Here is a 6,338-nt window from a genome sequence, read left to right on the forward strand (position 1 = left end):
ATTATAGCACTGGAACAATATTAGCCCATAATATAATATATCAATTATAATTTTTTGAAATGGCACAATTAAGTCAAATATTCAAGATATTGTCTGCTTGACTTCTGATTTTGAAAAGTGATATTTATCATTTTAACAAATTATTATCTAACAAGCTATTCTTTTAGCAGAAGAATGAAGTTGCCCAAAATAATATCCCTGAGGCTCTTTGAGTCTAATAGGCTTTGACTTTTCTTTTATTCTCCAATTAGCTTTCCTCAAAATTATTACTTTTTAGAAAAAAGCTGCGTTCTGTCTGTTATTTCTGTGTTTTTCACCACCGTTTTAATTTTGCCTGGGTTTTTTTTTCACCTCTCTAAAATAATTAAGGAGAGAGAGAAAAAAAATCTGCAGTGTTTTTTTATTGGTAGCACTAGGAAGCCATGATCTAGATTTATCCTAATTTATTCTTACGCAATGCTTCAATTTGTGGTGGGATTTCATTGGGGCCTTGACTTTATTTTTGTCTTTTTTTCTCCAAATGTTGATCATTATATTATGTCTTTATTTATGTTAATTGGTAGATGGTGGCAATAAGAACTTGTAAAATAAATAAAAAGATCCATGACCAGGTCTTTGCTTCCATACGTTGAACTTCTACATGCTAACTCTGAACACAGGATCTACATGCATGTTGTTTCAGTCCTGATCTTCATATTCTGAATGAAAGAGTCTGTAGGAAAACTTTAAGATCCTAAGAGGTTTGTGTGCATGAAACATTCATATTTTGTCCAATAGAACAGGGGTCTCCAACCTTGGCAACTTTAAGATTTGTGGACTTCAACTCCCAGAATTCCTCAGCCAGGAGTTGAAGTCCACAAGTCTTAAAGTTGCCAAGGTTGAGGACGCCTGCAGTAGAATGTACAGAGATCCCTTTTTTTAGAGCTCACTCAATTTGTAAAAATCTGGAATATTGAAATCTCTGCAAATTACTACAATATAAACATTTTTGGCTTAGGTCAAAGGTTTCTTTAGAAGTGGTAATGTTAAGGATAAGCATGGAATGGACAGGATTAATACTACAAGTAATGTGAATCTGGAATCATACCTTTTTAACAAGGAAATATTAAAGTTGAAAGACACAATGGATAGATTGTTGGACAAAAGGATAAAAACCTTAAGTTTTTTCTGTAAAAATAGTGACAATAGATTTTTACATCTATAGCAAATCAATAGCAAAAACAGCAAACTAAGAGTAAACAAAACTATTAATACATATTAAAATAAAACATCTTTGAAAGAATTTGGCAGGCATTCACAAGAATGTACTTGTATGTTTCAGTCAGTTTGTATTTTCATAGTGGAATTCTGCATCAAATAATTCAAAGTAAAATGACTGTGTGTTAAATTGAAATACTTTTCCATGAACAATTTCAGTGTTTCAGTATAAGTTGCTGATTTCTATATTTGAAATCAGTATGGAATAATAGTAACTATAAAAATGAATTATTGGTAATCCACAATGGTAATATTATACTGGGTAAATTAGTAACATTGGAAGCCTTAAAACCTAACATAAAAAGCCTTGAAAATAAACATAAATCAATATCATAAAATGTTCAGCACATTGAACATATAATTTATTATTAAGAATCATAAAGAAAAAGAGTATGAAAAACTCAGAAACAATAAATCTACAAACTCCTTTGATGTACAGCCTGCATGTCCCTGCTAGCTGTTTGTCTTCTTCCTATCTCACTCATATCAAGCAGCAAAATCTATGGTGGCACAGAGAATATTGCACTGAGAATATTCTCACACAGTCTTCTGAAACAACCCAGAAGATGGCGCTCAGAACTGCAAATGAACCTTTCAAGTCAATAACATTCATTGCAACATCACTGTTTAATCTTCGCAATCCACAAAAAGGAAGAAGCACAATGTTGTTTGTGAACCTTTCACCAACAATGGCAAGGTAAATATGAGCTACTAGTTGTGTGAGTTCTCCAAAAACTCTTTGCACAATCCAACATACTACAACATATATACACGCTGGAAAATTCTAATTCACCTTAAAGTATGAACTTTGTGCACCAACTAGTCATGAGCCACCCAAAAGCATTTGTGAAAAAAATCCTGTACATGTTCTATCACAAGTTAGTACTGTGGTAGTAACAGTCTTGCTAATGAGATTCTGATAAAAAGTTGGGTAATATGCCATCCTTAAAATACCTTTGGCACCCTAGTCGCCCTCAAGATAAATCTCAGAATCCTTGATCTACAGAGAATATGTAGATTATGGTTTGTTTGAAAGGACAACCAACACATCTGGAAGAGACCGATTTGGGGAAAGCTAAGAATTTGTTTTAACACATCTACAGTTCTCTCAGTATATGAATAAGCATTCAGCATTGATGAATTCTTGACCTTTCTGTTTTCTCCACCTCAATGTTTTCCATCCTTCCAACGTATTTACATTAAAAAACAACAGTAGGTTTTTATGTAGTTCAAAGGCCTTATAGGCAATGTCTTTCTTAGGACAACGGAAACAATGAAATGTTATATCTCTGTTTCCATTCAAAATGCAACACAACACAGAGGGTGTTTTTCCTCTGAAATTATCTTTCCATAATGAAGGCTTTTTGAAACTCAAAAGTTTTAGCTTTTGAGCTAAAAAGCTTTTGAGTTTCCAAAAGTCTTCATTATGCAAACATAGTTTGAGAGAGAGGGAAAAAAACACCCTGTGTCACTTTGTATTTTGGATGGAAAAATAGAGATCCTCCAGACATGAAAATGGCATAGTTATCAGATACAGAGTAGTATTAGATTGAATTGGATACTTTCAACATTTTCCTGGAATAAAAGTGAAATGCTGCTAAATTCCACATCTTGATTCCTTTAAATTACAATCTGTTTCCAACCACTGAGGAAAACAAGAGAAATCAGCTCAGCAATCTTCCTATTTAACAAGGATGGAAATACCTTTTATCTGATAATTGTTCTTTACACAGCTGACTAATTCAGCCCATAATTGTTCCCCTAAAAATAATGCAGACGGCTCAGCATCTTGTCCTCATCCACGCTTGGGATATAAAAGTGTGCTGCTACTCTTGGACTGCACTATACTTATGTAGGTCTGACAAAATTTTGGATTTTTTGAATATTGGCTTATCATTTGTTCCCAAACGTTACTAGAGTTGATGTGTTATGATATCCTATAGACATATAAACAATCTAAACAAATAAGCCCACGTCTCATTCTTGTTTCATGCTATTACTTAAAGAAGCATCCACATGTGATGGACCTCTTCATTTCAAAAACTGCTTAGTTCACTTTTAGTTGCAATAACTACAGCCAAATGCTTTTTGTAATTGGCAGTCAGTCTCTCTTTATTGTGTAGAAATTTCAGCTCATTCCCACTTGGCAACTGTTTCAACGTAGTACTGTCTAAGAATGGAAGTCCTTGTCTCAAGTCTTTTATAACCTTTCTACAGTTTTGTGTTTAGATCTGGCCAATCTAAAACATTTAATGTATTCTTCTCCATTCTTCTGCAGACTTGTTTGTGTGTTTGAGATCTTGTTGCATGACCCATTTGCATGACTCACATTTCAGCCTCAGCTGATGAGCAGGTGTTCCAATATTCTCCTGCAGAACTTTCAGATACAAAGCAAAATTCATACTGTGGGTATTTTATGCACTTTTATTGTATTATTTATAGGGACGCGGTGGCTATAGGGACGCGGTGGCTCAGTGGGTTAGGACGCTGAGCTTGTCAATCAGAAGGTCGGCAGTTTGGCGGGTCGAATCCCGAGTGCCGCGTAACAGAGTGAGCGCCTGTTACTCGTCCCAGCTTCTGCCCACCTAGCAGTTCGAAAGCACGTAAAAATGCAAGTAGAAAAATAGGGACCACTACGGTGGGAAGGTAACAGCGTTCTGTGCGCCTTTGGCGTCTAGTCATGCCGGCCACATGACCATGGAGATGTCCTCGGACAAGCGCTGGCTCTTCGGCTTTGAAACGGAGATGAGCACCGGCCCCTAGAGTCAGAAACGACTAGCACGCATGTGCGGGGGAACCTTTACCTTTTTATTGTACAGAACTATCATGGGAAAAATCCAGAGGACCACGAGATAGCAATACCACTTAGACTTATACACTGCATGACAGTGCTTTACAGCCCTGTCTAAGTGGTTTACAGAGTCAGCATGTTGCCGCCAACAATCTGGGTCCTCATTTTACTGACCTCAGAGGGATGGAAGGTGAGTCAACCTTGAGCCCATCAGGATCGAACTCCTGGTGGTGTGAGCTGAATTAGCCTGCGATACTGCATTCTAACAACAGCACCAGCAGAAAATTCTAAGTTTTTGCTGTCATCCTGTGGTCATTTGGATTTTTACAGCCCAGGTCATATAGTCCTAACCAAGGTACCTAAAAAATTATTTGAGTTCATGAAAGGCAATTTCCTAGGTTCTGTATTGCCTTAGGAATCCTTTGCCCTTTGGTAGAGAAGAAGGCTGATAGATTTTTTTTTCCCCACAGTGAGAAATCACTTGCAGAATTCCTGTATTGTAAGATTTGTTAAGCAGGCTATATTACCCCATGCCTCTATCTTTTCATCACTTTTGGGGGGAAGGAAACCCCAAATCTGCTTATGTCAAGCTTCTTGAAGCTGCAATTTCATGAACCTTTGGTTTTCCTGCTTAGGAATTCTGAGAGTTAAGTCCAGAACATCTGAAGAGCATCAGACTCAGCAAGCTGGGTCCACTTTGTTGGCAGCACTTTTCTAGTGCCCCAATCAAAGGGATCTTCTGTATCCACTGTGTGATCCTTTCAATGGACCTGTAATTTTCTAAGTGCAAAACAAGGGCCCTTACTGGGCTATTTTCAAGTTTACTCAATACAGAACAAGACTGTTACTATGGTGATTTGGAATGGGGTCAAAATATCAGGTAGGAAAATGTATATATCCACCCCATCCTTCAAAGCATGCATTAAAGTATTATTCATTATAAAGTGCTTGTAAGCGGAATGTTGCATTTATGATACAGTTGTAAGGAATGTGTTCCAGTAACATAACTTATTTTCTCAGGCTAACTTTTCACATATACTTTAAAAAGTTGTAGTTGGCCTGGGGGGGGTGCAGAGTCTCTAAATGTATCCCTAGATACTATTCAAAAATGGACTTGCAGTTGTCCAACATTATTTTCTGCCTACGTGCAAACTCCCAGGTGGTATTCTAAAATGCATTCTTTATTTCTAAGGTCCACAGGATAAAAAAAATAATAAACAGAAGCAGATGCACATTTTGACAAGTTATTGCTTTTCTATCAGGGGATGCTATATCTGGGAATATAATGAATTACAAAATCCATCTTCTTTTCTGTTTGTTATCTTAAGGTTCCATAAGAATGACAAGCTGTTATATTTATTTTGAAATCTGTCTGCTCTGGAAAGCGCTCAGAACATCTGAAGTTGATCTCTTCTATTATAATGGCTAACTGAAGATTTACGTTAGTATTATGTTGACACTGCTGCAGACAGTTGTTGGATAGGGCAAGACATTCTGGAAATGAGATGTCAGCATATTGGATGCTCCAAGTATCATTATTTTAAAGAATAATACTGTAAGCCATGGTTTGTTTAACCAGGATCAATTGCATAACACATAACTAGTTGTGGTTTGTATAAACTATTATTTATGAATCAGAGTGGCTTTATTCAGGCAACATACTAACCAAATTTAAACAAATTGTATTAACATGATTTGAAAACCAGAACTTGGTATTTAGTACAGTGATACGTATGATATCAAATTTGTCAGATAAAAGCAAGCTATGTGGCACCCTAAAGACTAATGATTTTATTGTATGCATGGATCTGCAGACTAATGCCACAAAGCCATCTCAGATTAAATTTGCCTCTTTTTTTTGAAAAGTGGTCATTTTGTGGGAGCACCCACAACATATTTTCAAAATTCCAAAGGGATCCATTGATGCATAACAATGGGGACAATGGGTTAGAGAATCACTTGAGATCATTAGGAGACAGTCTGGTGGCAGGGGACTCCACTTCCAATGAATGCTTCTTTGCTACCTTTGTATTTAAAATTTAAGTGTTAAGGAAGAAATTTCAGTGAATAGCATCATATCTTTTCCTTAGTCTGTCAAGATTATGCTATGAGTCTTTACTTATGAAACCAAGAAAGCATCACCCACATACAGGAGGATCACCTGTAGGTTTGCAGTAATGTGATAAGATAAATACACACAGGAACAAAACACCACACTAAGGATAAGAATCTTACTGGTGTGGGAGAGGGAGGAACCAAATGGAGCTGTTACAGTTCTGATAGCAATTTC

Source organism: Vipera ursinii (assembly GCF_947247035.1).
Source record: "Vipera ursinii genome assembly, chromosome: 5".
In the NCBI taxonomy this organism is placed as follows: domain Eukaryota; kingdom Metazoa; phylum Chordata; class Lepidosauria; order Squamata; family Viperidae; genus Vipera; species Vipera ursinii.